Here is a 7,145-nt window from a genome sequence, read left to right on the forward strand (position 1 = left end):
GTTATATTAATGTAATCTTATGGAAAGCATTACGCCGCTGGAACTTTGACCATTGCAATAATCGATCGGAAGCTATACACATCTATTGTGAATGAGCTTTAATGAGCGCGACGCGCTAGCTCGTCGTACCAGGCTTGGTTAGCCTATACCGACGGTGTTAGGGTGAGTGAAACCACGGACAAGGGGGTACGCATGCATCTGGAGCATGCATGCGTCGTGCTTGTGAAAAACCCCTCCGTCATCATTTAAGGTTCATCCGGAGGGAAGACCGTCCCGTGTGGGAGGTGACCCGCTTAGCCGTCGCGCTTGCAGGTACATGGCAAGCCATGGGCTTGAAAGCGCGACGTTTCCAGCGGGGGCCACGAGGAGGCGGGGTCACCAGCGCGAGGCTCGGTCTCTTGCGGGTCCGCATGATTTCTCATGTGGAGATTATAGACGTCTAGACACACTAACTGTTGTTAGTGCCCGCGTGGTCTAGACGGCTGTACCGGGGTCTGGGTTGATCCTAAGTTCCACTAACGTTTTCTAATGTAATGTTCTCTCTATATTTCAATACTGCTATTGCGAATTTTGTGAAGTGTCCGAATGTGTCTTCTAGAACGAGTTCTCTGAGCTGGCAAGGCCAGTTTATGCCTGTACTGGTGACGGCTACCATAAGGGTTTCTCTTTCTTTGCGTAGGTGTGGGCAGTCGAAGACAATGTGATGTACATTGTCCGCCCGCCCACAATCGCAGATGTCTGATTCTAAGGATTTCATGCTTTTTAATATGTTCCTTATGTTACCGTGACCAGATAGAAGTTGTACGACGTAGTGGTTTAGGACCACCCAGTTTGCTTCAAGTCTTTGGCGAACGTTCCCGAAAAACTCATGTGTTATCTGGCCTTTGGTTGAGTTGGTCCAAATTTCCTGCCAGGCATCGAGAGTCTGCTCCCGGATGTCTTTTTGCAGTTTGTTTTTTATTTCTATGGATGGTGTTGGTTGTAGTGTTGTGAATTCTAAGTTTCGGATTTTGAAATTTTGATTTCTGCTTAGATTGTATTTTGCTCTTCTCTCCTCTAAGAGTAGTTCTATCGGTATTGCGCCTGTGATTACCATTAGGGCATCGTATGAGATTGTTCTATATGATTTTGAAACTCTGATAAGGGCATGTCTTTGAGTTTTGTGTAAGAGTCTAATGTGATGTGAATTGTTAACCTTGTCTGACCAGGCAGCAGCGGCGTAGGTGAGTATAGGAACAAAGACTCCGTTGTAAATAGTAGCTAGGGTCTTGTGGTTAAGTCCCCAGTTGGCTTTGGCAATTGTAGCAAGAGCGTGAAATATCATTTTGCTTTTATTTGATATTAGTTGCAGGTGAGGAGTTATGTTTAATCTTGTGCCAAATTTGACACCGAGATATTTAACGGAGTTTTTCATTTTAAGTGAGCTGTTCCCGATCTTGACTGTGGGAGGTCTTCTAATATCTAGAAAGCCTTTTAGCAGAATCATTTCTGATTTCTGTGATGAAATTTGGAGTTTTTGTTCCCTACACCATTCTAAGATTGTGGCTGTGATGGAGTTTGCAGTTGTTTCCAACTGTAATCTAGAGTCTCCTGAAGTGAGGACTATTAGGTCGTCCGCGTAAGCAATGACTTTGTGGCCTAGACTATTTAGGCGATTTAGAAGTTCGTCGAATATTAAGTTCCAGAACATGGGTCCCAGGATAGAACCTTGAGGGCAACCTTTGTTTACTGATTTGCGGGATATGAAGCTAGAGGTGACTATCTCTGCTGTTCGGTCAGAGAGGTAACTTTGAATAACTTTGTATATATTTTGCGGACAATTTCTATTTTTTAGGTTCCAGAGGATGCTGGGCCACCATACCGAATCGAAAGCTCCTGAGATGTCGAAGAGCAGACCTATCATATATTTGTTCCGAGAGTAAGTTACATGTTTTCTTAATTCAACCATGGCGTCCTCTGTTGACCTTCCGGGTTTGAATCCGAATTGTCTATCAGAGGTGAGCTCATGGTTGTGCAGAAGGCAGTGGATCTTATTGGCCATAAGCTTTTCCAGAATTTTGCCGAGGACTGGGAGGAGAGAGATCGGCCTATAGGACTTAGGATCGCTCTCCTCTTTCTCTTTTCCTTTAAGTAGCACACGAATCTGAGCACGCTTCCATTGTTTTGGGAATACGCCGTGGGTTAGGCAATCATTAAACAGTTCTGTGATTTCCCCATGTAGGGTAGTCCAGGCCCGCTCAATGATTACGTTTTCTAGTCGGTCGTGTCCGGGGGCTTTATTCGGTTTAAGGGATTTTACTATTGTGGCTATGTCTGTTTTTAAGAATGGGGGAGAATTTTCCGTGGCTGGAGGTGACGACGTCTCCAGTCGGATGTTAATTTGTCTGTTTGTTTCGTTGGTCGTGTTATCGTCTGGAACTAGGTGGGCTAAGAGTTTGTCTATTGTGTCGCGTAGTGTGATTGTTTGTTCACCTTGTATTTGTATACTTTCGCATACTTTGTCTGCTTTTAGTTTTTTGTTTGCTATTTTGTATGTTATTCCCCATGCGTTTTCGTTTCCTTCCTTGGAGACGAAGTTTCTCCAGCTTTTGAGTTTCGCGGATCTAATTTTTGATATATATTTATTTCGGAGGGTTCGATAAGACTCTCCTAAGGATTGCCTTACCGATTTCGTTTTTGTTCTTTGATAGATACGTCTTGCCTCAGTGACCTCTTTTCTAAGTTTGCTTAGTTGCGGAGTCCACCAAGGGACGGATTTCGGGAAGCGTGTTTTTTGCGGGATGGATTGTTCTGCTGCTGTTATGATTTTATTTTCTATTTTCGCGGCGAGTGATTCTGGAGTTGAGGTTTCTAAGGGGGGCGGGTCGTTTGTAGTTTTGTTGGAGAGACAGTGGTGAAATTTGTCCCAGTCTGCTTTTTTAACGTTGAACCTATTGGTTCTGACTGGTCGGCTAGAAGTGTGGAATAGTTGGATGGAATAGGTTATTAGACTGTGGTCGCTCGTGGTCGTACTGTCATGTACCGACCAACACCTGATTTTGTCGAATGAGTTTGCACACGCTAGAGTGAGATCAATGTTAGAAGTTCCTCTAGGTGTGTTGAATGTGAAGGTTGCGGAAGGCTTATTAACTACGAAGAGTCTGTGTTGGGAGATGAAATCTTCCATTGTCTCTCCTCGAGGATCTGTGCGTTTGCTGAACCAGAGGGGGGAGTTCGCGTTTGAATCTAAGCTAATTATTATTTTATGCCCCTTGAGAGTTGTAATTGCTTTATCTAGGTGGGCTAAGTATGAGTCTATGTTTTCGCAAAATTGGAGATACGCGTTGATTATGTAGAATCTGTCGTCTTTCGTGCAGATTTCTACGCATGTGCAATGGGTGTTGCTTATTTGTGCGATCTTAAGGGCTTCTATTTCGGTGTTGAAAATAACTATTGCTGATTTAATTTTGTCCGCGGTAGAGATTTTTGAAAAGCGTTTTTTGTCGGTTATGATTTTTGTAGTAATTCCGAAGCCTGGGATGGAGTTCGCGTTACTGTAGGGCTCCTGAAGCAAGAGTATATCTATCTTTTTGTTTGTCGCTATCTGTCTGAGTTCGTCAGTTACTGTCTTAGAACCTCCGGCGTTTATTTGTGCTACTTTTAGGATTCGCGTGCTACTTGTGTTGCGTCTAGTGGATACTTGGCCTATTTTAAGGGTGGGCATGGATTGGGAGTGGTTAGGTTTATAAACCATAATCCGTGCGAGCGAGGACCTGATTTATAGCAGCGATGTATGCCGGACATTCGCTGTGGGTGACAGAGTGGGTGGCGGGTTTGCCGGTTTTCTGGCAATTATGGCAGCAGGACGGTTTGGCCTTGTTTGGGCATGTTTTGAAAGTGTGGTCTTGCTCGGCGCAATGACCACAAATGTCTTTCTCGGCGCGGCAGTATTTCGTCGTGTGACCGAAGCTGTGGCACTTGTAACAGCGGGTCGCCGCGATGTAATCGTTGACGCGGCAACAATTCCATGCGACGTAGACTCGCTCTTTCTTGACGAGGATGTCGCGGGCCTGTTTAGACACTTCTAGAATCCAGTTGCATCTATCTCTGTTTTTGTCGCCTGATTTAAATGCGAGTTTGATCTGTTGGGAAATAGATTTTTCGGGGCCGTCGAGATTCTGGTTGACGATAGCCTTAAGTGTGGCTTCGTCACTCTCGAGTTTCGGGACGTCGTACAATATTATTCTGGGATTTTTCTTTAGCGGGGCTCCTACTATTAGGCCGGCAGCTTTCAACTGCGCGTTGCCTTGAAGGGTGGTTAGGTCAGAATTTTTAGAGGACTCGACTAGGATCCCGTTGCCCTGGATCCTCCTGATGCTCTTTATTTGCAATTTGTTCTCGGAAGGGGAAACGAGCTTCAGGACTGCTTCCTTGGTCTTCTCACTGGATTCGAAGACCTTGGGATCCTGTGGAAGGATCGTGATCGCGCTAGGAGGGTTCTGTTTTAAATTTGAAAGAGCCGCAGTTTTGGAGCGGACTCCGACTCTTTCGGCGTAGGTGGTGGGTCGGGAGGGTTCTTTCGAGACTTGACACTTTTCAGTGACTGTCTCGAGGGTCTTGCGCTGCATTTTATTTTCGGAGGTGATGGCGTGGATTTGGCCCTCGAGGTTACTGCAGCGGAGGAGGGACGCTCCAAGGATACTTTGCAGTTTCGCGAGTTTACTGGCGATAAACTGCGATGCTTCGGGATAGAGACCGTTGTCCTGGTCCATTAAGAAGTTCAATAAGGCCATTGAGACCTTTTCGGATTTTAAGCGAAGTTCGTTCGCGGTGAGATCGGGGGAGGGAGTGACGGCGGCCGTCTTGCTGCTGTTGTTTTGCGGATTGTTGGGGGCAGGTGTGACCGGGGGCGGAGAAGGGGCTTCGGATTTTCTCCGGGTTTTGGGGGGCTTTTGAGAGGGCACGTTGGTTAGCGGGGTGTCAGAGTCTAATTCTGCGTCGGAGACTATTCTACGTTTATTTTTTCTGTTGCGTTTACTTACTTTGATGTAGCCCTCTGTATCGGATGTATCGGCTTCCATCCTGTCTGTTGTGGTCGGCTGGCGAGGTGGTGGGTTTGTCGGCTGGCGGTTGGCTGCTGGGCTGGCGTCCAGGTCGTCTAGGAGTTGCACACGGATTTTTTTTTTTCGGATTTTTGGAAACTCACACGTGAAAAATAATGTACGTATCAAGAAATTTGCGCGTAACTAGGGACGGTTGCTAAGGAGTTTTCGCGGAGGAATGTACTACAGGCCGAGAAACCGTTACTTTTACCGTTAAGCGGTACCGTTACCTGGCCGGCGACCCTTGTAATCCGGGACGGCGCAGGTAGTCAAAATTTACGGACGCGAACAATTTAAAGTAAATGTTTATGCTTATAACTTTTTTAACGTTAAAACAATCAACAAATGAACTGCACAAGGTTGTTGTTGGTAAAAAACACTGCACGTTGATACAAAAAATTTTTAATTTTTGTCACTTTTAAACTACCGTTTACGAAACGACGCGGATTAACTTCGGAGCGACTTGTCGCACGTCCGTTCACCACGGCGGTTGAGAGCGGAGTCCGGAAGCTATACACAGCAAGGAATACGAATATTATACCAAGAGATCGAAAACAATACGCTGTTCGGACGTTTTGACTAGCTGTCGCACAGTGCAGACGCGCCGACCCGTCGCTCCGCATTTCGAGCGCAATTTCAGTGGTTTTTCAGTTCAGAAAATTACAGAGAGTGTTTGGTTGTGTTGCAGGAGTCAAACTGAATGATTTGATGCATAAAGTTTAATTAAACTCCCATTACTTTGCCGGGAAACATCGATTATTCCGATCTAGAAAGAGACAGAGACAGTCGATCCGCGTTATGTTAAATATTGCAAGGTTCCCGATTCCACAAAATTATAAAAAGTATACGGCTGTGTAGCAGGGATCAAAACGAGTAATTTCGTGTATAAAGTTTAATTAATATCCCATTAGTTTGCCGGGAAACATCGATTATTCCGATCTAGAAAGAGACAGAGACAGTCGATCCGCGTTATGTTAAATATTTCAAGGTTCCCGATTCCACAAAATTATAAAAAGTATACGGCTGTGTAGCGGGGATCAAAACGAGTAATTTCATGTATAAAGTTTAATTAAACTCCCAATAGTTTGCCGGGAAACATCGATTCTTCCGATCTAGAAAGAGACAGAGACAGTCGATCCGCGTTATGATAAATATTTCGAGGTTCCCGATTCCACAAAATTATAAAAAGTATACGGCTGTGTAGCGGGGATCAGAACGAGTAATTTCATGTATAAAGTTTAATTAAACTCCCAATAGTTTGCCGGGAAACATCGATTCTTCCGATCTAGAAAGAGACAGAGACAGTCGATCCGCGTTATGATAAATATTTCGAGGTTCCCGATTCCACAAAATTATAAAAAGTATACGGCTGTGTAGCGGGGATCAGAACGAGTAATTTCATGTATAAAGTTTAATTAAACTCCCAATAGTTTGCCGGGAAACATCGATTCTTCCGATCTAGAAAGAGACAGAGACAGTCGATCCGCGTTATGATAAATATTTCGAGGTTCCCGATTCCACAAAATTATAAAAAGTATACGGCTGTGTAGCGGGGATCAGAACGAGTAATTTCATGTATAAAGTTTAATTAAACTCCCAATAGTTTTCCGGGAAACATCGATTCTTCCGATCTAGAAAGAGACAGAGACAGTCGATCCGCGTTATGATAAATATTTCGAGGTTCCCGATTCCACAAATTTATAAAAAGTTTACGGCTGTGTAGCGGGGATCAGAACGAGTAATTTCATGTATAAAGTTTAATTAAACTCCCAATAGTTTGCCGGGAAACATCGATTCTTCCGATCTAGAAAGAGACAGAGACAGTCGATCCGCGTTATGATAAATATTTCAAGGTTCCCGATTCCACAAAATTATAAAAAGTATACGGCTGTGTAGCGGGGATCAAAACGAGTAATTTCATGTATAAAGTTTAATTAAACTTCCAATAGTTTGTCGGGAAACATCGATAGTTCGATCGCGCGAGAGAGACAGAGAAACGAACAGACTTCTTTTCGATTTACGGCTAAAATAAATTTTTCTAATTTTTTTCAATAACATATTCTT

This window comes from Megalopta genalis, unplaced genomic scaffold (genome assembly GCF_051020955.1).
Source record: "Megalopta genalis isolate 19385.01 unplaced genomic scaffold, iyMegGena1_principal scaffold0460, whole genome shotgun sequence".
Taxonomy (NCBI): Eukaryota; Metazoa; Arthropoda; class Insecta; order Hymenoptera; family Halictidae; genus Megalopta; species Megalopta genalis.